This window comes from Lissotriton vulgaris, chromosome 1_1 (assembly GCF_964263255.1).
Source record: "Lissotriton vulgaris chromosome 1_1, aLisVul1.2, whole genome shotgun sequence".
Classification (NCBI taxonomy): Eukaryota; Metazoa; Chordata; class Amphibia; order Caudata; family Salamandridae; genus Lissotriton; species Lissotriton vulgaris.
The window spans coordinates 913575247-913601156 of NC_141685.1; the positions used below are offsets into that span (position 1 = coordinate 913575247).

The following is a 25910-nucleotide window of genomic DNA, read 5'->3' on the forward strand; positions in this document are numbered from 1 at the left end:
CACTGCAACCTACCGGCAGGCAGGGGTACTGCTCACGCAAAAATCTTCCAGATCCAATGTGACACCTGTGGAAATTCATAGGGAAGGAATCTGAGGCTAGATTTCTCAATCAGATAATTGTGATCAGGTGATTTCGGATATTTTTTATAAAACGTGTGCTGCTTAAAAAGAAAAAAACTTGTATTCATGAGTAATTTTATGAACCGAGTTAGAATTAAAATACAAAGTTCATAAACAAAATGGATTAGTTACTTGCCTGTAATCCTAGTTCTCTTGGTGTATCCTCATCAAAGTCATAAGCATTAGAATATTCCCGCCCATTCGCGGGACCCTGGAAACACTTCAAAATATGTGTCATATATATATATATATATTTTTTTTTATTAAATAAATTCAAGCATCTCCTCCATTCGGATTCGATAGAACAGGACACATCGGGGCTTCGTTTTTTCAAATCTTTATTGTCAGGCTAACATGACCGGTTTCGGCAATGCGCCTTTTTCAAATGCTGAATGTCCCGACATCTTTTCTCACACTTCTTATTTCGGATTGGCTCCGCCTTACACAGTGGTGGTTGGCTCCCCTGCACTACATGCTGTCCTCTGCGAATAACAAGGGACTACCAGTCCCATAATGCTGCAAAGTGATGCCTCCGTGCAGTGTGGTGGGAAACTTGATGTTCATAACATTGTTCAATATTGTTCAGTAATCTTCTTGCCCCATGCTTTCATCCACCAACCTCTGTGTTAGAAAAAGTTCTCTCGAGGCGCGATTTCCAGTGACAGCGTCTCGGACTCTGATGCAGGTTCATTGTTTGTAGTCATATAATGACTCTGCAGAGGATATGGTGGAGGGCCAGGTAATACATATATATATATATACAAATAAGCAACTGCAGCCTCATACACATCAGAGCTGAATCATGCTGTAAGGACTTCCCATCATAACATGAAAAACATGCATTAGAAATAGGGAAAAACAACAATAAAACGTGTTTTGAAACTGTTTTAATGCTCAGCAGACAGTAGAAAATCTCATAAAGGACTGAAAGCATAGACAGTTCCCAGGCTGCATTGCAATCCACAGTCTAAAAAGACTGAAATGCTAACTCATAGCAACATAGAGATAAACTGACACCGTGCCTTTAAGGCACTCCTGACCCCCAGCTTCCCGTCATGCCTCAGGGGTGACAGCTGGGTCAGTTGTTCTTTGCGGAGAACATTATTTCCAAAAAGGAAAAGTCCTTTGCCCGGGGAGGCGGGAGGGTTGCTTATCACTTTGATGAGGAAACCCCTGGAAGAGAACTAGGATTACAGGTAAGTAACTAATCCTTCTCTTCCAGGGGATCCTCATCAATAGTCATTAGCATTAGAATAGAATAGCGAGCCTCACCTCATCTCCCTGCGGGCAAAGGAGCAAAACAGTAATATAACCAAAAAGCTTAGCAGAACTAAGCTTGGACAGATAGTTGGCTATCCACACAGATTCATCAAGGAGGCCTGGCCTACTTGAGTATCAGCCCTGGAATCGGATTCTAGGCAGTAATGCCTCGTAATGGTATGAACCGATCTCCAGGATGCAGCCTTGCAAATTTCTGACATTGGAACATCATGCAAGAAAGCCACTGTGGACGCTTTCCCCCTAGTGGAATGCGCCTTAGGCGACAATAGTAAGGGTCTTTTTGCCAGTTGATAAGCTAAGTTAATGCAGGATACGATCCATCTGGAAATGGATCTCTTAGCGGCTGGGAAGCCTGTTCCCATGGCGCCATAATTGACAAATAACTCATCCATCTTTCTTATGCCCTTGGTACTCTCTAGGTAGAATTTAAGCACCCTTCTGAGGTCAAAGGAATGCAGCGACCGCTCAGCCGGGGTCGCGGGGTTCGGAAAAAAAGATGGAAGGGAAATGGGCTGATTAATATAAAAATCAGACACAACCTTAGGGAGAAAAGACGGATGCGCCCTCAAGACCACTATGTTATGGTTGAAAACAGTGTAAGGCTCTTTTGTACACAGCGCTTGGATTTCGCTTACTCTGCGCCCTGATGTAATGGCTACCAGAAAAGCGGCCTTCCAAGACAAATGCTGCAAAAAGGCCCTGTGGATGGGCTCAAAAGGTGGGCCCATCAACTTAAATAACACCAGGTTCAACTCCCATGGAGGAGAAGGGAGGAGAAGGGTTTCGAACAGGGGGATAAACCTTCTTCAACCCCTGTAAGAAGTCCTTGACCACCTGCATTTGAAAAAAGGAGGGTTGGCTAGGTGACTTCCTGTACGTAGTAATGGCCGACAAATGCACCCTGATAGAAGCATACTTTAACTCAGATCTTGCGAAGTACAGAAGGTAAGGAAGAATGACGTCCTCCTGCCCCTTCGTAGGATCGAAGTGATGCTCTCTACACCAAAGAGAGAACCTCTTCCACTTGAACGCATATGACGCTCTTGTGGAGGGTCTCTTAACCTCCTTTAAAATGTGCATGCAATCTGGAGGCAGTTTCAAATGTCCGTATTGCAGGACCTCAGGAGCCATGCTGTCAAGTTCAGTGAGGGAAGGTTGGGATGAAGAATCCTCCCGCCCATCTTGGTCAGTAGGTCCGGCCTGCAAGGCAGTCTCCAGTGTGGAAGTACCGACAGATGAAGAAGGCCCGGGTACCACCACTGCCGTGGCCAGTCTGGAGCGATCAGAATCATCTTCATGTTGGATCTGATGAGCTTGGACACCACCTTCGGGATCAGAGGCAGGGGAGGAAAGGCGTAGGCAAATGTCCCAGACTAATCCATCAAAAGAGCATTCCACCTTGTCCCTGGACGGTGGAATCTGGAAGCGAAGGCGTGGCATTTTTTGTTTTCGTCGTCTGCGAACAAATCTATTGATGGACGACCCCATCGATGGAAAAGGTCGTCGTTTAGCACCCAGTCTGGCTGATCTTCGAAGTGCCGGCTGAGTGCGTCTGCCTTGATATTTTGTTCTCCTGGAAGGTGCACTGCCACCACTGAGAGGTTTCGGGCTAGCAGTCAGTGCCAGATCGCCTGGGACTCCAGTGAGAGATGACGTGACTGCGTACCACCCTGTTTGTTTAGATAGAACATGGTGGTCGGGTTGTCAGTCTGGACCAGGACCGAGCTGGATTCGATTGCAGGTAGAAAAGCTTTCAGAGCAAGGTGAACTGCTCGCAGCTCCAACATATTGATGTGGGAGGATTGTTCCTTTGCTGACCACCGCCCTTGCATCTGAAGGCACCCCATGTGTGCCCCCCAGCTTTGTAGAGATGCGTCTGTCACCAACGATTGCACGGGAAGTGGCTGGTGAAAAGGGACTCCCACCAACCGATTCCGAAGCCGAGTCCACCATTTGATGGAGGATCTCGCTGCCTGGGAGAGACCGATCCGATCTTCCCAGCGACCTGTCGATTGATCCCACTGGTGCTCCAGAGTTTGCTGCAACTGGCACATTCTCAGCCTGGCGTTGGGGATAAGAAAGTTGCTGAAGCCATGGATCCCAGAAGGGATGCCACCTGCCGGACTGTTGGATTCTTCGTCTGGAGCAGAATCCTGCACTTCTGTCGCAGAACGGAGCCTAGGTAATGGATGGTCTGGGTGGGCTATGGAACTGACTTCTCCGTGTTGACATGGAGGGCGAGATCGTGTAACTGCTGCAGACAGACTTGGAAGTCGTTTCTTACTTGCAGAGGGGATGGCACTTTTAGAAGCCAGTTGTCCAAGTATGGATAGACAAACAGACCTTTTCTGTGTAGGACGGCTGCCACAACTGCCATGCACTTAGTGAAGACTCGGGGAGCCGACTTGAGCCCGAAGGGGAGGACTTTGTACTGGTAGTGTTTGTGGGCGACCACAAACCGCAGATACTTGCGATGACGTAGAGCAATCGGAATATGGAAGTACGTATCTTGGAGGTCCACCGAACACATCAAATCTCCTACTTTTAGATGTGGACATATTTGGTGAAGGGCCAACACGCAAAACTTCTCCTTCACTATGACCTTGTTCAGAAGGCGAAGGTCCCGGATAGGTTGGAACTTGTGCTCCTGATCTTTTTTGGGGACAGGAAAGTACCTGGAGTAAACACCCTTTTCCTCTTTGAGTGGGACAAACTTCTTCTATAGCTTGTTTTTGAAGAAGAGCCTTCACCTCCTTCCAAAGCAGCTTTATTTGGTGAGGGCGAGATCTTTTCGGAGGTATGTCCTTTGGAAGCACACGGAAACGTAGTGTGTATCCATTGTGTAGTATATTCAGCACCCAACGATCTTTTGTGATACTGCACCACTCTGCCAGATGTTGTGAAGCACTTCCTCCCACTGAAGTCAAAAACGGCGCCAGAGAAAGCCACTGCTCATGACTTACCTCCTGCTCTCGCTGTGGTAGAGGATTGTTGCTGGTGACCACCTCTACCTCTGTTTGACTTTCTTCCCTGAAACTGGGACTTGCCCTGGTTCTTGTTCTGGGCCCACTGAGGGGTTTGAACCCTCTGCTGAGGCCCCTTGTTTTGGTTGGGTCTGTACCGACGCTTGTACTCGACTGCCTTGAGAGTGTCCAGTTTCATCCTATTCATCTCCTCGTCTGCGTGCGTGCCGAAGAGAGAGGAACCAGAGAATGGGAGGTTCAATATTCTCTGCTGCGCATCCGGTTTGAGGCCTGTCAATCTCAACCAGGATGATCTCCTGGCGCATTTTCCATGCGCGTAAGAGTGAACCGATAGCGCAGTGCCGTCCGCCGCTGTGCTAATCATCTGGTTTGCCACCAGAGATCCCTCGGTTACTATTTCATCAAAGTCCTTTTGGTCTTCCTATGGCAGCTTGGTTTTGAAGCGTTCCAAGGAATCCCATAAAGCTCTGTCGTAACGGCCTAACAACGCAGCCGCGCTGGAGACCTTTAGGGTAGAAGCCGCAGAATTGCAGACCTTTCGACCCCATGAATCCTGGGTCCTGCTTTCTTTATCCGGTGGAACCGAGGAAGTAGCAGTGACAGCATGTGTTTTTCGTGCTGCGGCTACGATCACAGAGTCTGCAGGTGGATCTGTCTTAACGAAGACCGGGTCTGAGGCAGCCGGCTTGTATTTCTTTTGGATGCGAGCCGGCACCGCCTTAATGGTAGCTGGAGACAGAAAAGTGTCCATGACAGGGTCAAGAATCCCTGGAACTAAGGGAAGCAATGGTCGAGACAAAGTCTTCTGATTAAGAGTCTTAAAAATCACTGTCGTTGCGATTTGAGAAACAGACATCTCAATGCTAAGTTTCTGGGCCCCTCTCTGCAGAACCTCATGGTAGGTATTAATGTCATCTATTGGAGAGACCCTAGAGAGACAAAGTCTTCTGATTAAGAGTCTCAAAAATCACTGTCGTTGCGATTTGAGAAACAGACATCTCAATGCTGAGTTTCTGGGCCCCTCTCTGCAGAACCTCATGGTAGGTATTAATGTCATCTATTGGAGAGACCCTAGAGATTGGGCTGTCCAAAAGCATGGGGGAATAATCGCTCTTTGATGAGCGGGTAGAGGAAGTAGAGGAAGTAGATGGTGTTCTTCTACTCCTGCGATGAGCACTGTGCCTCCTTTCTGTGATCTGACTGTGCGTTCCGCCCGTCTGGGGGAACGTGACCTATAGTGCCTTCCCTCAAGGGATCTCTCTGCATGGGCTCTACGTCTAGGAGAGCTATCCCTGTCCACTTCTTCCACCAGTCTTTGTAGAGGAGATCTGTGAACAGGACTGGCATACTCCTGCATTCGCCTCGTCGCCCCTGAATCCTGCCTGTGATGTAAAGGCAGTAGCCATCTGGGGATAACCGAGCAGCAGAAGGAGCCACCTTTTGTTGTGAAGGAGATTTGTGGATGTGGTTTCCAGCTTCCGGAGTGGGTGATCTCGTAGAAGCTCGCCTGGAGGAGTGAGAAGAAGAATGGCGTGAGGCTGACTCCGTCACCAGGACCACCAATCCCTCTTTAGATCTCACTGAGGTAGGTCTCGATGTCGGGCGTGAGCCTCTCAAAGCCAAACCAGCACGCATTCTAGACGTCTATCTCCTTGGTTCCTGACTTCTCGGCGTCAGAGTCGACGGTGCCTGGATATCCCGTCTACTCGACGTCGACCGGTGCCGGTGAGAAGTAGGTGCCGGTGAGAAGTAGGTGAAGAATGCTGATGCCTCGACGTCGAACGGCGGTGTGAAACCGACGGCGGAGGACTTCTCTCTCTCGACGCCGGGAGTCGCTGAGACTAGGGCGGTGTCTAATCTCGACGTTGAAGGTCTTCGAGGCGACGGCGGAGTGGTAAGCGTCCTCGACGACGGAGATCTCATCCTCGACGCCGATCGTCGCCGAGTTGACGACGGCGGAGGACTCTTGGCTCTTGACGTCGATCGCTGATGGATCTGTGATGACGGAGGTGAACCTGCTCTCGACGCCAAACGCCGTGTCGGCGGCGGCGGAGGGCCTCTACTCCTCTACGCCGATCGTCGCCGGGTTAACGTCCGTGGAGGGGTGATGCTCCTCGACGCCGATCGTCGCCGGGTTGACGATGGCAGAGTGCTTCTGTTCCTCAACGCCGATCGTCCCCGGGTTGACGACAGCGGAGGATCACAAATCTTCGACGTCGACGACGTATCTGAAGAACAAGTTACTTACCTTCGGTAACGCTTTTTCTGGTAGATACAATATCTGCATGTGGTTTCCTCACCTTGTGAAGATCCCCCTTGCGTCAGCAACATTTGGAAATTCTTTCGTAGCTTTGCGCCGACGTAGGCGATGTCACCGACACCATAATAGGCCCACGCCAGCGTGATGACATCAGTTCAGCCCTTTTTTCCGTGCCTTCGAGGCACACGGATGGACCGATGACAGTAGAAATATATATACAGTATACACGTATACACAGTACACAAATAACATGATAAAGCACACACATAGTGTGAAGCCAACGATGGAAAACATTTAAAAATAACATTTCCATAGAAATTAATAAATATATATATAAATATACATATATAAATTACATCATAATAACTGGTATAGAAGAGTGGAAAACTGGGAGGCGGGTGGGTCAGTGAGGAATCCACAGGCAGATATTGTATCTACCAGAAAAAGCGTTACCGAAGGTAAGTAACTTGTTCTCCTGATAGATACATCTGCCAGTGGATTCCTCACCTCGTGAATAGATTCCCACAGCAGTCCCCACTCCCGGAGGAGGGTGTCCACTCTGCTATACCAAGAAATCCTGGAGGACAGAGCGTGCAAAGCGGCCATTCCCCCTCACTTCGGAATCTAAGCAGTAATGCTTCGCGAAAGTGTGGAGGGAGGCCCAAGACGCAGCTCTGCAAATGTCCTCTACAGGGACACCTCTAGCCAAAGCAGACGTTGCAGACTTAGCTCTAGTGGAATGAGTCCTTATACCCTCTGGAGGTTCCTTACCCGCCAGGGAGTAGCAGATCTTGACGCATAAAATTATCCATCTTGATAGCGTGCGCTTGTGCACTGCCTTCCCCTTCCTGCAGCCAGAAAATCCGACAAACAGCTGGTCATCTGACCTGAACTCACTCGTCCTGTCCAGGAAAAAGCTCACCGCCCTCTTAGGGTCCAGGCGGTGAAGTCTCTCCTCCTCCTTGGAAGGGTGAGGGGGAGGATAAAAGGTAGGGAAGGTAACTGACTGCCCCAGGTGGAAAGGAGTTACCACCTTTGGCAGAAAAGCAGCCCTGGTTCTGAGAACCATCCGATCAGCATGAATGGATAAAAACGGGGGCTTTGAACTTAGAGCTTGAAGCTCACTTACCCTCCTTGCCGAGGTAATTGCTAACAGAAAAACAGTTTTAAAGGACAAAAACCTCAAGGGACACCTGTGTAATGGTTCGAAAGGCGAACCCATCAGGAAAGTAAGTACAAGGTTCAAGTCCCACTGAGGCACAATAAATGGAGTTGGTGGAAATGTATTGGTAAGGCCCTTGATGAATCGTAAAACAATAGGTGACTTAAACAAAGAGGGCTGGTCCGGCAAACAAAGGAAAGCTGATAAGGCCGACAAATAACCCTTACTCACTCCCATGACAACCAAATCATGACCAACGCCCCAGATACATTTACCCCAGAAACGCATCTTGAGACCAACAGGAAATTTAATATACTAGAGAACTTCTCCCCCATTAGTGAGGAGGAGGTATCAAATCGGCTAATGAGGATAAAATCAGGCTCCCCACATGACCCCTGCCCAGCCACGATTGCCAAACTAGCTCCCTCTATCATCGCCTCGGGACTCACCCCCCTGTTCAATGTCATCCTGGACAAGGGGGAATTTCCCCTACGCTGGAAACAAGCGTCCATCTTGCCCCTTCTAAAAAAAAAAAACCTAGACGTAACCGACTTGAACAACTTTCGTCCCATTGCCAGGTTACCACTCCCAACCAAAATCATGGAGGGCATACTAAACAAACAGCTTAGCACCTTCCTGGGGTCAGGAGAGAGGCTGGATCCTTCTCAACATGGATTCAGGGTTGGACATAGCACGGAATCAGCACTGATTAAATCCAGCCGAAGACATAAGAAGGGTGATGGATGCAGGGGGCAGAGCCGCCCTGATCCTGCTGGACCTATCCGTGGCCTTCGACACGGTCCACCATAAATTATTGGTGGACCGTTTGAGGGCTAGTGGAATTCAAGGAAAGGCACTCGAAATCTTGCAATCCTTCCTGTCCGGCAGGACTCAGTCGGTGGCCTTGGGGGACTTCGAGTCAGAGCCATTTGTGCTCCCCTGCGGAGTCCCACAAGGGTCATCCCTGAGCCTGACTCTTTTTAATGTGTATGTCTCCATCCTGGCCCCAGTGATTAGATCCTTCGGATTCAATCTTACTTCCTACGCCGACGACACGCAGATTGTGGTGTTGCTGCGTCCGGGAGAACTGGACAGCACAGCAGATAGGTTTAGATGCTGCATGCGGTAGGTGAGCAACTGGATGGCAGGAAACGACCTTAAGCTCAATTCTGCAAAAACAGAAGTGTTGCTGTTTGGGTCAAGAGACAACTTCTGGTCCCCTCGTTGGTGGCCAGAGAAAATGGGATCTCCTCCCTCTCCGGTTTCGAAGGTAAAAAATCTGGGTGTACTTATGGATGACTCTCTGTCCTTCAGGCCACAAATTAATGCACTGTCCTCAGCTACCCACTATGTGCTTAAAACTATCCGGAAAGTCCTGCCATTTCTTCCGGTGGAACACAAGAAGAGAGTAGTGACAGGACTAGTGATGTCCCGGCTAGATTACTGCAATGGTCTGCTACTGAATGCCCAGCAGGGGATTTAGATAAACTTCAAATCCTGCAGAATGCAGCAGCACGTCTGATTACGGGCACCCCCAAGTTCGACTCAGTAGCTCAGGACCTGGTAAAGTTACACTGGCTGCCAGTTCGCAAAAGAATTGTTTTTAAATCACTCTGCGTGATTTTCAAGGCGTTGCATGGCCTGGGCCCCCAATGCATGATCCCTCTCTTCCAGTGGTGCAAGCCAGTGTGAGCTCTAAGGTCAGCTGAGCAGGGGCTGGCTGTAGTCCCTAGGGTAAGGAAAGTCCGTTGGGGAGGTAGAAGTCTATCCCTGGGAGCTGCCAAGGCATGGAATGCGCTGCCTTCGAGCCTCAGACAGATCCCTGATTTGCTCATATTCAGGAAGGCCCTTAGGACTTGGCTCTTTACACGTTAACTTCCCTGTTTATGCCCACTAGCGATCAGTCAGCGCCAGGACACCTTCGGGTAACAGTGCGCTTTAAAAATGTCAAAAATAAATAAATAAATAAATTAATAGTTGCCACCGCAAAACCCTGCTGGGCCATGGAGAGAGCAAATTGAAGAATATTGGACAAACGAGCCCTTAAAGGGTCAATGGAGTTCTCCCCACACCAAACAACAAACTTAGACCATCTATAGGAATAAATAGGAATAAATGGACTTAGTGGAGTCTGACAAAATGACATCCACCACATCGTGTGGGAGAGAAAAGGTACTCCGGTTGCCCCGTTCAATCTCTAGGCATGAAGGTGTAAGGTCTGGAGGTGGGGGTGTAGAACCTGCCCCTCCATCTGGGAGAGGAGATCTGCCCTGTGAGGGAGACTGAGCGGCGAGCATGAGGAGAGGTGGAGAAGATCCGTGTACCACACCCTACGTGGCCATTCCGGGGCGATCAATATAACTTGGGCCCGGTCTTGGCGAACCTTCCTCAGAACCCGAGGAATCAAGGGTATGGGGGAAACGCGTAAAGGAGCTGTGAGTCCCAACTCAACTGAAACGCATCCCCCAAGGCTCCCTGCATCGGAAACTGGAGGCTGCAGAATGACGGGCAGTGAGCATTCTCGTGAGTGGCAAATAGATACACCAGAAGAGTTCCCCAAGTCCGAAAGACCCAACGAACTACCTCTGGATGGAGCCTCCACTCGTGGTCAGCCGAGAACTGCCGGCTGAGAGTGTCAGCACGTACGTTCAGTACTCCGGCCAGATGACTTGCCATCAGACAAATCAGGACCAGAGACGCAGAGCCTCTCTGCAGAGACACTGAGACCCCACTCCTCCCTGCTTGTTGACATACCACATCGCACTCGTGTTGTCCGTCAGAACTTGAACTGACTGACCGCGAAGGGAAGGGAGGAAGGCCTTGAGTGCCAGACGTATTGCCCGCAACTCTAGAAGGTTGATGTGAAGCAACCTTTCCTCTGGAGACCAAAGACCTTTGACCTCCAGATTCCCCAGACGAGAACCCCACCCTAGAGTGGATGCATCCGTTATCACCGTGGCCACCGATGGAGGTAGATGAAAAGGCTTTCCTGTGACAGATTGCCTTCCACACTCTACCAAGTCAGATACGCTGCAGTTTCTCTGGAGATCCTCACTGACTCCCTGAGATCCCCGTTGTGTTGATACCACTGCGTGCAGAGGCACCACTGGAGTGCCCTTATGTGCCAGCGTGCATGGTTGACCAGCAGAATGCAAGAAGCCATCAGACCGAGCAAGCGAAGGACCTTCAGGACTTAACGACCGCTCCATTGTGAAACAAAGGAATAATTTCCTGTATGTCGTGAATCCTTTGTGGTGGAGGAAATGCACGACATACAGTAGTGTCCAGTACAGCACCTATGAACAGGTTGCGCTGGGAGGGCACCAGGTGAGATTTGGGTACATTTATCGAAAAACCCAACCTGTGCAAGAACTGAGTTGTCTCCTGCAGGTGATGGAGCACCTTCTCCGGCGACTCTGCTTTGATCAGCCAGTCATCCAGATACGGGAATACAGGTATCCCCGACCTCCTGAGATGTGCTGCCACCACTGCCATCACCTTGGTAAAGACTCGTGGCGCAGTAGTAAGGCCAAACGGAAGGACCGCAAACTGGTAGTGTTGCGACCCAACCGTGAAACGGAGATACTTTCTGTGCGACTTCAAGATGGGAATACAAAAATACGCACCTTGTAAATCGATTGACACCATCCAGCCTTGAAGAACCTGAGCAAGGGTGAGCATCTTGAACTTCTCCTACTTCAGATACAAGTTCAAGATCCTGAGATCCAGGATTGGCCGAAGCCTGCCATCCTTCTTGGGGATCAGAAAACACCGGGGATAGCACCCCTGACCCCTTTCCTGCTCCGGAACCACCTCTATCGCACCTTTCCTGAACAGCGCCAGGACTTCTTCCTGCAAGAGAAGCAGGTGGTTCTCCGAACAATCACCCTGGCAAGGAGGGTAATTTGGGGGAAACTCCAGAAAGGGAAGAGCATACCCATTTCCCACGAGATTGAGAACCCAAAGATCCGATGTAATCAATTCCCAATCTCGTAGGAAATGGGTAAGCCGGCCCCCCACTGGGCCTGCATGACCCGGAATGGCGGATCTAGGGCTGCTTTACTGCATTGGCAGGGAGCTGGGAAGGAGAAGAGGAAGTGGAGGAGGAGGCGACTTGACGACCTCTGGGCGTGCTCTCTGTCTGCCTCTGTACGCCTTATACAGAGTGTTTTGCTGCTGCTGGGGCTGCTGCTGATTTGACTTGTAGGAACGAAAAGAAGATCTGTCAAACCCTCTAAAGCGTCTTCCAGAGGATCCCCTGGTCTGAAGGCCCAACAACTTGGCAGTCGCCCTGCTGTCTTTAAAACTTTCTAAAGCAGCATCTGCCTTTTTGCCAAATAGGCCAGAACCGTCAAATGGTAGATCCATTAATGCAGACTGGACATCCGTGGAAAACTCCAAAGACTTTAGCCATGCAGCTCTCCTTGTAGCCCCGAAGAGCCCATGACCGTAGCCAGAGAAACCGCTGTGTCCAAACCACTCTGGATTACCTGCCTTGCTGCAGCCTGAGTGTCCGTGATTACCTCCTGGAAGTCCTTTCTATCATCTTCCGGTATCTTTGGCACCAATAGCTTCACAGTATCCATAAGGGCGTGGATATAAAGTCCCATCAGGCAGGTCGCATTTGTGGACTTCAACGCCATGCTGGCAGATGAGAAAACCTTTTTAGCAGCCTGATCCTGTTTTCTCGATTCCTTTTCTGCAGGAACCTGTGGAAAAGCTCCCGTTGACCTCTTGGAACAGGCAGCCTGCACCACGAAACTCTCAGGCTGAGGGTGAGTGGACAAAAATTCCGGGTCATCTGGAGCAACTCTATCTCCTGGCAACAGCCCTGGATACTGCAGGATCTGTCAAAGGTTTCTTCCAAACATCTAAAATTGGTTCTGCCAGTGCATCATTAAACGGCAGGATTGGTTCAACCACTGAAGATGGTGAGTGAAGGACCTCTGTAAGAAGGTTCGATTTAAACTCAGCAGTAGGCAGAGTAATGTTCGAACAAACTTGCCGCCTTCCTTATCACTGCATGGTAAGGAGCCACATCCTTTGAGGGTGCTTCCGGCACCGAAACCAAATCCCACTCAGAGGACAGTTCAAGTCCACTAGCCACAGTTAGGTCTTCAAATGGGTCCTCAGACTCCTGTAGCTCACCCCCCTCCAAATTTCCTTCTCGAAACCTTTCTTCCTCCAAAAGCCTCTGGGCTTCACGCCTCGACCTGTGCTGCAAATACGAGGCCGACAGATCCACTGTCTACTCCGACGGAGCCGGCGCCGAAACCGACGTCGGACGAGGCATTTTCATGCGAGGTCGATCAGGGTTCGGCATCGGAGTTGATGGATTTGGCGTCGAAGGATTCGGCGTCGACGGCTTGGGCGTCGAAGGCTTCAGAGTCGAAGGCCTCGCCGGCGACGGAAAATGCCAATGCGGCGCAGGAGCCGGCATAAAGGGCGCTGGAGCATAGGTCTGGGGAACACCCAAACCAAACGCCATCAGACCCGTGGGCCGAGTAGGAGCCCCAGTGGGGTACATAGCCCTGGTATATATACCATACATTGCGTTCAGGAACTGCGACGGATCCTGACCTGGAGCCAGGAAGGCCGGGTACGAATCCCCGGACTGCTCTCGAGGGCGCAAAATCGATACGACGTCGACCTCCTCTTCGGGCTGGTGCACAGGAGTCGACGGACACCCGGGCAACGGAGCCTCTCCCTCACCAAACACTTCCTGCTCACCTTCATCGTCCCGACCTGAAGGATGGGAGGAACCTGGAGATGGATTCGCTACCTGCTTCGGTGAACCTGGTGAATTCGCAGGTGACACTTCACCCTCGGCGTCCTGCTCTTCCGAAGCCGAAGACACCACGACCTTCTCAACCAGCTTCACTTGCGACTTCAACTTTGAACTGGAGTCCTTCCTCGAATGATGCCGGTACTCATGGGTTCTCTTCTTATGTTTCTTCTTTGAAGATCGTGATGCATGGGCTGATGACGAGTCCGAGCGCGACTTTGAACGAGACCTCGAACGCAGAGTTTGCGACCTCGAAGTTTTCTTCTCTTTCTTGCATTTAAGTTTAGCCACGAGAAGCTTGGTTTCTCTCTCCCGGAGGGCCTTGGAAGTCATCTTTCCACAAGACTGACAGTCTTCTACATCGTGGTCGGAGCTAAGACACCATATACAGCATTCGTGTGGATCCGTAATAGACATAGTTTTCCCACACTGGCCACAAGCCTTAAACCCGGTCTTCTTCGAAGACATGTCGAGAGAGAAGACAATGAAGCACAATTTTTCTCAAAGTAACAAAGTTACAGCAATTGCTACGAACGATCCCTAGAAAACCGTTAGCGTCGACGACGCGGAAAAAAGGGAACTGATGTCATCATGCCGGCGTGGGCCTATTATGGTGTCGGTGACGTCAGCGGAGTCACGCGCGATGCCGTGCCTCTATGACGTCGCCGCAAAGCTACTAAAGAATTTCCGAATGTTGCTGACGCAAGGGGGATATTCACAAGGTGAGGAATCCACTGGCAGATGTATCTATCAGAATGACTCTTTCTTCTCGACAGCGAGCCCGCTGTCGAAGATCTTTTCTTGGATAAATGACCCACCGGTAGATCTTCTCTCAGCTCCGATCCCGACGCTGCTGTTGAAGAACGTGAGGTCTTGCTGCTAGATGGTGTTCTAGACCTCTTGGAGCCCTTCCTCACCAGAGAACTTCCTCAAGATGATTTGTCTGCCAGGCCATACAGGCAAATTCTTTCCCTGTCCTTCAGAGTTCTCCTGGACAGCGTTTGGCAGTGAGGACAGGTTTAAGGATCATGATCCTCAGGGAGACAAAGGATACAGACCTCATGTGAGTCTGTCTTGCCCTTCTTTTTACCACAAGAAGGGCAGGAGTCAAAAAGAGATGGCATTTTAAGATGTTAAAAATGCCCAGAACTTCCTGAAGGAGCCGGAAAGAACAACTGACCCAACTGTCACCCCTGAGGCATGATGGGAAGCAGGGGGTCAGGAGTGCCTTAAAGGCACGGTGTCAATTTATCTCTATGTTGCTATGAGTTAGCTTTTCAGTCTTTTTAGACTGTGGTTTGCAATGCAGCCTGGGAGCTGTCCATGCTTTCAGTCCTTTATGAGATTTTCTACTCTCTGCTGAGCATTAAAACAGTTTCAAAACATGCTTTATAGTTGTTTTTCCCTATTTCTAATGCATGTTTTTCATGTTATGATGGGAAGTCCTTACAGCATGATTCAGCTCTGATGTGTATGAGGCTGCAGTTGCTTATTTGTATATATATGTATATATATATATATATATATATATATATATATATATATATATATATATATATATATATATATATATATATATAAGAATGCACATGCTGAAGGTCTACACTTCTTCCATTTACAATGCCTTAACCTGTAGTCTATCCTCTATATTCATGTGTGCCTGAAGGAGGGAGGAGGGCTATATATTCCTATAATGTCATGGCGCCAGAACAGATTGACAAAGCCTGCTGCGCAGGCGAAACGCGTCTCTCCTTTTCTGCAGGGTCGTGGGTGACCTGAATAATAATAAATGAGCCTGATCCATACACGCCTCGTGTACGTGCCTCTTCTTCCTTGCAGTAGGAGTGGTTTCCCTCATTAATTTCAGCGCCGGCGGTTGGCGCTGCACACGTATCACCAGTCGTAATATTGAGGCTCTACCATCGACCGCAAATTTCCTGGTGTGGAGCACGGTAGTGCTATGCTGTAGAGCCCCCAGAGAGTTCGCCAGGAAAAGGACCAAGGATGGTAGCTGTGGAGATTCCGGATTACGGAGCGGGGCGGTCTTCACCGACAGCCAGCACGTTGGTCTGCTTTCCGCAGCAGGAAATGCCTTGCCCAGGATGCTGGCGTTCTTTGGTGACTGGGCACCGTGATTGCTGATGCATAAGCGGTGAGGTGTGTGGGGCATTCCAAATTTATTTCCACCGGTCTCCCACCACCCTGCTTTTGTGCGTAAGACTTACATAATTTGCGCTGCCTGGCAACTTTGTTATTTCCGACACTCCCCGCACCAATACATTGCATCTTCATCCTTGAGCCCTTTCTCGGGACAATGCTCCGGTAAAACCGCATTAGTTTGTAAAGCTGTGACACTTTAAATGGTTCGTATGGGCTCTTGATGAAAACTTTGATACATACAGCTGCCTGAGGGGATTTTGGGAGATGTAGTCCCACTCGGGGCAGCAGCGAGTACCCGGAGGCTGGTATTGCCGGTGGAAATTGGCACAGTATGTGCAACCCGGAGCCACGGGGAAGTGATAAGATAAAATTTCATCGAGCCTGCTTTGATAGTGCATATTTTCGTGCGCTTTTGAAAACATCTGCTTTACCAATGATTGCACATTGTGTGTTTTGTTCTCGGACTACACCGGATAGACTTTGTATGGTGGAACTAAGAGATTATGAAGTGGGAGTTTGTATGCCTTTCTCGGCAGCGCAATCTGCATTCAAGCAGTGTTTTAACATTTTCCTGGACATAATAGACTTTCTATCTGAAAGACAGCACATGTTGAGAGCATTTGGCGCCAACACGATGTTTTTTAATAATATTACCTCGACAGGCGAATCCAGCTTGTCTATACCTCTGGCTAAAACAGTTTACAGCTTATAATTATCTTCTTGTATACATTGTGAATTAGCTCAGGTTTTCATTTGGCATTTTCATTCTATGTAGTTATGTACAAACTTCGAATACCTTGCACTTTGCTAAGAATGCACATGCTGAAGGTCTACACTTCTTCCATTTACAATGCCTTAACCTGTAGTCTATCCTCTATATTCATGTGTGCCTGAAGGAGGGAGGAGGGCTATATATTCCTATAATGTCATGGCGCCAGAACAGATTGACAAAGCCTGCTGCGCAGGCGAAACGCGTCTCTCCTTTTCTGCAGGGTCGTGGGTGACCTGAATAATAATAAATGAGCCTGATCCATACACGCCTCGTGTACGTGCCTCTTCTTCCTTGCAGTAGGAGTGGTTTCCCTCAGGGAGTGCGTGTGACTTTTACTAGACGTACTGACCTCCTTCCATCACTGCATCTTTGCCCTGAACGCTGCCTGCCGTCCCCACGCTATGCTCACCAGAAGAGATGCTTTCTGGGAGTTGGAGTCCCATTTGTGCCACCATGGTCGAATACACATGTGACTTGGGGGCGGGAGCATACTTACCTTCCAATGAGGGTGGTACAGGACACTACAAAGGTGCAGGCGGGGTCAGCACGTGACAGCAACAGCAACTGAAGAAGGCTATTCGCCGAAATGCATTTTGCCATGTTGTCCACGATTAAACGGCTCCTGAAAAGTTCCCTGTTGTGGCCTCTTCTCCTTTCCATTCCGCGAGGAGTCTGCTTGCTTATCTATTTTCGCGCACATGCCAGGGTGCGCTGGAGGCTCCGGTTCTACAAGCGGCAGGAACGCTGGCAATTGCTGACAAAGCCTGTTTGTTTCTCCGTTTCCTGGATGGTTTCCTGCCCGCCTCAAGTGCTTTGCCTGCCACAGCCTACTGCCAGCGGCAGCTCGTTACCAAACGAGGAGTCGAGTTCATTGAACATTCGGCTTTACACCTGGCTCATTGTTTGGCTGCATCACACCCGAGGTTTGAACTGTTTGGGACTGAAGGGAGTGCGTGTGACTTTTACTAGACGTACTGACCTCCTTCCATCACTGCATCTTTGCCCTGAACGCTGCCTGCCGTCCCCACGCTATGCTCACCAGAAGAGATGCTTTCTGGGAGTTGGAGTCCCATTTGTGCCACCATGGTCGAATACACATGTGACTTGGGGGCGGGAGCATACTTACCTTCCAATGAGGGTGGTACAGGACACTACAAAGGTGCAGGCGGGGTCAGCACGTGACAGCAACAGCAACTGAAGAAGGCTATTCGCCGAAATGCATTTTGCCATGTTGTCCACGATTAAACGGCTCCTGAAAAGTTCCCTGTTGTGGCCTCTTCTCCTTTCCATTCCGCGAGGAGTCTGCTTGCTTATCTATTTTCGCGCACATGCCAGGGTGCGCTGGAGGCTCCGGTTCTACAAGCGGCAGGAACGCTGGCAATTGCTGACAAAGCCTGTTTGTTTCTCCGTTTCCTGGATGGTTTCCTGCCCGCCTCAAGTGCTTTGCCTGCCACAGCCTACTGCCAGCGGCAGCTCGTTACCAAACGAGGAGTCGAGTTCATTGAACATTCAGCTTTACACCTGGCTCATTGTTTGGCTGCATCACACCCGAGGTTTGAACTGTTTGGGACTGAAGGGAGTGCGTGTGACTTTTACTAGACGTACTGACCTCCTTCCATCACTGCATCTTTGCCCTGAACGCTGCCTGCCGTCCCCACGCTATGCTCACCAGAAGAGATGCTTTCTGGGAGTTGGAGTCCCATTTGTGCCACCATGGTCGAATACACATGTGACTTGGGGGCGGGAGCATACTTACCTTCCAATGAGGGTGGTACAGGACACTACAAAGGTGCAGGCGGGGTCAGCACGTGACAGCAACAGCAACTGAAGAAGGCTATTCGCCGAAATGCATTTTGCCATGTTGTCCACGATTAAACGGCTCCTGAAAAGTTCCCTGTTGTGGCCTCTTCTCCTTTCCATTCCGCGAGGAGTCTGCTTGCTTATCTATTTTCGCGCACATGCCAGGGTGCGCTGGAGGCTCCGGTTCTACAAGCGGCAGGAACGCTGGCAATTGCTGACAAAGCCTGTTTGTTTCTCCGTTTCCTGGATGGTTTCCTGCCCGCCTCAAGTGCTTTGCCTGCCACAGCCTACTGCCAGCGGCAGCTCGTTACCAAACGAGGAGTCGAGTTCATTGAACATTCGGCTTTACACCTGGCTCATTGTTTGGCTGCATCACACCCGAGGTTTGAACTGTTTGGGACTGAAGGGAGTGCGTGTGACTTTTACTAGACGTACTGACCTCCTTCCATCACTGCATCTTTGCCCTGAACGCTGCCTGCCGTCCCCACGCTATGCTCACCAGAAGAGATGCTTTCTGGGAGTTGGAGTCCCATTTGTGCCACCATGGTCGAATACACATGTGACTTGGGGGCGGGAGCATACTTACCTTCCAATGAGGGTGGTACAGGACACTACAAAGGTGCAGGCGGGGTCAGCACGTGACAGCAACAGCAACTGAAGAAGGCTATTCGCCGAAATGCATTTTGCCATGTTGTCCACGATTAAACGGCTCCTGAAAAGTTCCCTGTTGTGGCCTCTTCTCCTTTCCATTCCGCGAGGAGTCTGCTTGCTTATCTATTTTCGCGCACATGCCAGGGTGCGCTGGAGGCTCCGGTTCTACAAGCGGCAGGAACGCTGGCAATTGCTGACAAAGCCTGTTTGTTTCTCCGTTTCCTGGATGGTTTCCTGCCCGCCTCAAGTGCTTTGCCTGCCACAGCCTACTGCCAGCGGCAGCTCGTTACCAAACGAGGAGTCGAGTTCATTGAACATTCGGCTTTACACCTGGCTCATTGTTTGGCTGCATCACACCCGAGGTTTGAACTGTTTGGGACTGAAGGGAGTGCGTGTGACTTTTACTAGACGTACTGACCTCCTTCCATCACTGCATCTTTGCCCTGAACGCTGCCTGCCGTCCCCACGCTATGCTCACCAGAAGAGATGCTTTCTGGGAGTTGGAGTCCCATTTGTGCCACCATGGTCGAATACACATGTGACTTGGGGGCGGGAGCATACTTACCTTCCAATGAGGGTGGTACAGGACACTACAAAGGTGCAGGCGGGGTCAGCACGTGACAGCAACAGCAACTGAAGAAGGCTATTCGCCGAAATGCATTTTGCCATGTTGTCCACGATTAAACGGCTCCTGAAAAGTTCCCTGTTGTGGCCTCTTCTCCTTTCCATTCCGCGAGGAGTCTGCTTGCTTATCTATTTTCGCGCACATGCCAGGGTGCGCTGGAGGCTCCGGTTCTACAAGCGGCAGGAACGCTGGCAATTGCTGACAAAGCCTGTTTGTTTCTCCGTTTCCTGGATGGTTTCCTGCCCGCCTCAAGTGCTTTGCCTGCCACAGCCTACTGCCAGCGGCAGCTCGTTACCAAACGAGGAGTCGAGTTCATTGAACATTCGGCTTTACACCTGGCTCATTGTTTGGCTGCATCACACCCGAGGTTTGAACTGTTTGGGACTGAAGGGAGTGCGTGTGACTTTTACTAGACGTACTGACCTCCTTCCATCACTGCATCTTTGCCCTGAACGCTGCCTGCCGTCCCCACGCTATGCTCACCAGAAGAGATGCTTTCTGGGAGTTGGAGTCCCATTTGTGCCACCATGGTCGAATACACATGTGACTTGGGGGCGGGAGCATACTTACCTTCCAATGAGGGTGGTACAGGACACTACAAAGGTCCAGGCGGGGTCAGCACGTGACAGCAACAGCAACTGAAGAAGGCTATTCGCCGAAATGCATTTTGCCATGTTGTCCACGATTAAACGGCTCCTGAAAAGTTCCCTGTTGTGGCCTCTTCTCCTTTCCATTCCGCGAGGAGTCTGCTTGCTTATCTATTTTCGCGCACATGCCAGGGTGCGCTGGAGGCTCCGGTTCTACAAGCGGCAGGAACGCTGGCAATTGCTGACAAAGCCTGTTTGTTTCTCCGTTTCCTGGATGGTTTCCTGCCCGCCTCAAGTGCTTTGCCTGCCACAGCCTACTGCCAGCGGCAGCTCGTTACCAAACGAGGAGTCGAGTTCATTGAACATTCGGCTTTACACCTGGCTCATTGTTTGGCTGCATCACACCCGAGGTTTGAACTGTTTGGGACTGAAGGGAGTGCGTGTGACTTTTACTAGACGTACTGACCTCCTTCCATCACTGCATCTTTGCCCTGAACGCTGCCTGCCGTCCCCACGCTATGCTCACCAGAAGAGATGCTTTCTGGGAGTTGGAGTCCCATTTGTGCCACCATGGTCGAATACACATGTGACTTGGGGGCGGGAGCATACTTACCTTCCAATGAGGGTGGTACAGGACACTACAAAGGTGCAGGCGGGGTCAGCACGTGACAGCAACAGCAACTGAAGAAGGCTATTCGCCGAAATGCATTTTGCCATGTTGTCCACGATTAAACGGCTCCTGAAAAGTTCCCTGTTGTGGCCTCTTCTCCTTTCCATTCCGCGAGGAGTCTGCTTGCTTATCTATTTTCGCGCACATGCCAGGGTGCGCTGGAGGCTCCGGTTCTACAAGCGGCAGGAACGCTGGCAATTGCTGACAAAGCCTGTTTGTTTCTCCGTTTCCTGGATGGTTTCCTGCCCGCCTCAAGTGCTTTGCCTGCCACAGCCTACTGCCAGCGGCAGCTCGTTACCAAACGAGGAGTCGAGTTCATTGAACATTCGGCTTTACACCTGGCTCATTGTTTGGCTGCATCACACCCGAGGTTTGAACTGTTTGGGACTGAAGGGAGTGCGTGTGACTTTTACTAGACGTACTGACCTCCTTCCATCACTGCATCTTTGCCCTGAACGCTGCCTGCCGTCCCCACGCTATGCTCACCAGAAGAGATGCTTTCTGGGAGTTGGAGTCCCATTTGTGCCACCATGGTCGAATACACATGTGACTTGGGGGCGGGAGCATACTTACCTTCCAATGAGGGTGGTACAGGACACTACAAAGGTGCAGGCGGGGTCAGCACGTGACAGCAACAGCAACTGAAGAAGGCTATTCGCCGAAATGCATTTTGCCATGTTGTCCACGATTAAACGGCTCCTGAAAAGTTCCCTGTTGTGGCCTCTTCTCCTTTCCATTCCGCGAGGAGTCTGCTTGCTTATCTATTTTCGCGCACATGCCAGGGTGCGCTGGAGGCTCCGGTTCTACAAGCGGCAGGAACGCTGGCAATTGCTGACAAAGCCTGTTTGTTTCTCCGTTTCCTGGATGGTTTCCTGCCCGCCTCAAGTGCTTTGCCTGCCACAGCCTACTGCCAGCGGCAGCTCGTTACCAAACGAGGAGTCGAGTTCATTGAACATTCGGCTTTACACCTGGCTCATTGTTTGGCTGCATCACACCCGAGGTTTGAACTGTTTGGGACTGAAGGGAGTGCGTGTGACTTTTACTAGACGTACTGACCTCCTTCCATCACTGCATCTTTGCCCTGAACGCTGCCTGCCGTCCCCACGCTATGCTCACCAGAAGAGATGCTTTCTGGGAGTTGGAGTCCCATTTGTGCCACCATGGTCGAATACACATGTGACTTGGGGGCGGGAGCATACTTACCTTCCAATGAGGGTGGTACAGGACACTACAAAGGTGCAGGCGGGGTCAGCACGTGACAGCAACAGCAACTGAAGAAGGCTATTCGCCGAAATGCATTTTGCCATGTTGTCCACGATTAAACGGCTCCTGAAAAGTTCCCTGTTGTGGCCTCTTCTCCTTTCCATTCCGCGAGGAGTCTGCTTGCTTATATATATATATATATATATATATATATATATATATATATATATATATATATATATATATATATATATATATATATATATATATATATATATATATATATATATATATATATATGTGGGGCACTTATATTGTAGTGTTTCCAGGGTCCCGCGCATGAGCGGGAATATTCTAATGCTTTGACTATTGATGAGGTTCCCCTGGAAGAGAACAATATTTACTTAAATAGTTTTACCTAAAATGTGCTTGCATGAGGGTCAGTGTCTTGTGCCCATCCACGCCTTCTAAACATGCCCAAAAGTCAGGCAAAAGCATTAGAGCTTTAATAGAGCAGTCACCTAGGCAGCCTAGAATTACAAGTTACTACTTGTGTAACGATATATCTGTAGGAGACATTAGTGATAAATCCCTTACCTTAGAATATCCCCAGGCGTCAGACTGGATACAGAAAGTTTTGCTTAGCATTACCCCCTGCACGCCAGTAGGTGGCGTCCTGCTGCTCCGTGTCCGTCACTGGCGTCGTCAGCGCCGAGATGGCGTCACGGAGAGTACTTAGGCGCCACCCATGCGTGCTGACGTCAGTTCTGTACACTACTTTCTGCGCCAGGAATGCAGAGCCATGCAAGATACTGACCATTGGTGCAAAAAACTTGGGCCCTGAAGGTGATGACCTTAACCCAAGAAATCAGTTCGCAGAACAGGGAGAATGGATGGGGCGGTAAGGAATCTATCACTAACTAATGTCTCTTTCAGATATATCGTTACACAAGTAGTAACTTGTGCATCTGAAAGAGACATGTTAGTGATAGATTTCTTACCTTAGAATAGATACCCCAGCAATACCAACCCCGGAGGTGGGTCTGCGAACAAGATTATAAAAGAAAGTCACGGAGCACGAGGCGGACAAAGAAGCGGTCTCTCCGGACCGGACTATCAAGGCAGTAGTGCTTGGTAAACGTGTGCAGCGAGGCCCACGTAGCTGCCTGACAAATGTCCTGTAAGGGAACGCCACGTCCCAAGGCAGTAGTGGCTGCAGTTGCCCTGGTGGAATGGGCACACAGTCCCACAGGAGGCTCCTTCTTGGCCAAGAAGTAACATGCTTTGATGCACAGAACGACCCACTGGGAGATGGTCAGTTTGTGCAGAGCCCGAACTTTTTTGGCGCCCACGTAGCCAACAAAGAGCTGATCATCCACCCGGATCTGCTGCATACGCTTCAGATAGAATGCGAACGCACGTTTTGGGTTCAGAAGGTGGAGCCTCTCTTCCTCTCTGGAAGGATGCGGAGGGGGGAAAGAAGGTGGGCAAAGGGATGGTCTGCCCGATGTGGAAGGGCGTGACAACCTTTGGCAAGAAAGAAGGACAGGTCCTCAGAACCACCTTGTCCAGATGAATAGAAAGGAACGTAGGTTTGGAAGAAAGAGCCTGGAGCTTACTCGCTCTTCTGGCAGAGGTGATGGCCACCAGGAAAGCAATCTTTAAGGTGAGAAGAAGCAAAGGACAGTTATGAAGGGGCATGAAGGGAGCGCACATCAGAAAAGTCAAAACAAGACTCAAGACCCACTGAGGCATTATGAAGGATACTGGTGGAAACGTATGCGTAATGCCTTTAAGGAAACGGTTAACAACCGGGGACTTAAAAAGAGAAGGCTGATCCAGGAACCGTAGAAAGGCGGAGATGGCAGAAGGATAACCTTTGATAGTGCCCAGAGGAGGACCTTGGAAAGAGGGGCAGAAAGGGGATCCACAGCCTTTGCTGTGCACCATGCCACAAACCTGTTCCATCTGCAGGCGTACACCATTTTGGTGGAGGGATGCCTGGCTGCCAGAATGACATCACAGACTTCGGGAGGAAGATCGAAAGGTGTCAACTGTCGCTGCTCAATCTCCTTGCATGGAGTTGGAGGCTGGACATGTTTGGGTGGAGGACCGTCCCCTGCTGCTGCGACAAAAGATCCTCCCGAAGCGAAGAGGCAGACGGATCGGGGGATCAACACTATTACTGAGTAGCTCGGGATACCACACACTTCAAGCCCAGTCTGGAGCCACAATATTGACTTGGGCCCGGTCGCGCTTGATCTTCTTCAGCACTGTGGTTAGAAGTGGTATAGGCAGAAAGGCGTACAACAGACCGCAACTTCACTTGCGACAAAAAGCGTCGCAGAGAAAGTGCCTCCTTGGAAATTCCAACGGGCAGAACTGATGACATTGCGCGTTCTCTTCGGTAGTGAATAGCTCTAACCAAGGCTCTCCCCACTGCTGAAAGAGACCTTGCGCCACGGCCGAGTTCAGACACCATTCGTGATCCATCAAGCACCGGCGGCTGAGTTTGTCCGCCCTTGGTTTCAGAGAACCTACCAGGTGTTGAACCACCAAGGTAATGCCTTGACGTTCCAGCCATGTCCAGAGGCGAAGAGCCTCCTGGCATAGAGTCCAAGCCCCCACCCTGCCCTGTTTGTTGCAATACACCACGGTGGGAAGGAATGCCTTCAGTGCAAGCCAGATCGCCCGCATCTCCAGAAGGTTGATATGGAGCCGGGACTCCGCCGGAGACCAGAGGCCTCTGATTTCCGCCTCTTCCAAGTGGTCTCCCATTCCCAGGAAGGATGCGTCCATCACCACTGTGTGCTCGAGCTGGAGAAGGGAGGGGGATCTGCCACTGACCCAATCGCGATTCGTGAGCCACCACTGCAACTGTAGTGCAGTGTCCTCCGAGATCTGAACATGGTCGGACAGGTTGCCCTGATGCTGCGCCCACTGGAACTTCAGGTGCCACTGCAGAGCCCGCATATGCCATCTGGAATGTGTCACCAGCAGGATGCAGTAGGCCATCAGGCCCAGAAGCCGGAGGCTCATTCTGACCGAAACCTGGGATAGAGGCTGAAAGATCGGAATCATAGCCTGAAAATCCAGGACTCTCTGCTCGGGAGGATAAAACCGAAACAGCGTTGAATCCAGAACCACTCTGATGAAGGGAAGCGTCTGAGAGGAACTCAGGTGTGACTTTGGCACGCTGATGGAGAACCCCAGCAGATGCAGGAAGTCGGCCGTAGCGTCGAGGTAGGGGAAGACTGACACCCCTGACATGCGCAGATGAGCCGTGACTACTGCCATCATCTTCGTGAACACCCGAGGGGGCACTGGTAAGGCCGAATGGGAGCATGGCAAACTGAAAATGCCTACTGTGGCCTATGGCGAACCTCAGGTACCGTCGGTGGGCCGGCAGGACGAGAATGTGAAAATAAGCATCCGGCAAGTCTAACGCCACCATCCAGTCTCCAGGGTCGAGGGCAGGCAGGACCTGGGCCAGGGTCAGCATTTTTAATTTCTTTGTCCGGAGGAAGCGATTGACGTCCCGGAGGTCCAAGATGGAGCGCAGGCCCCTCTTGTCCTTCTTGGGGACCAGAAAGCATTACCCACTTCCGGACCGGGAACGCACTCAATGACCCCCTTGGCCATGAGGGCCGTGACTTCCTGTCGGAGAAGAGCCAAATGATCCCCCGACAAGCGGTTGCACTGAGGTGGCATGGCTGGAGGGGAGGACTGAAAGGGAAGGGAGTAACCCTGGCAGATTATCTGCAGCACCAATTAGTCCGATGTAATGTCTCGCCGGTGGTGGAGGTGGTGGCGGACCCTGGCACCCACCGGCGTGGGGTGCTCCCTGAAG

At 50.5% G+C, this 25910-nt stretch overlaps 1 protein-coding gene across 2 annotated transcripts in view; it reads right to left on the bottom strand.

Moving 5' to 3' along the window:
* Positions 1 to 25910, bottom strand: part of TYK2 (tyrosine kinase 2) — an 841948-nt gene that overhangs the window by 22857 nt on the left and 793181 nt on the right. The gene's annotated exons all lie outside the window — the stretch shown is intronic.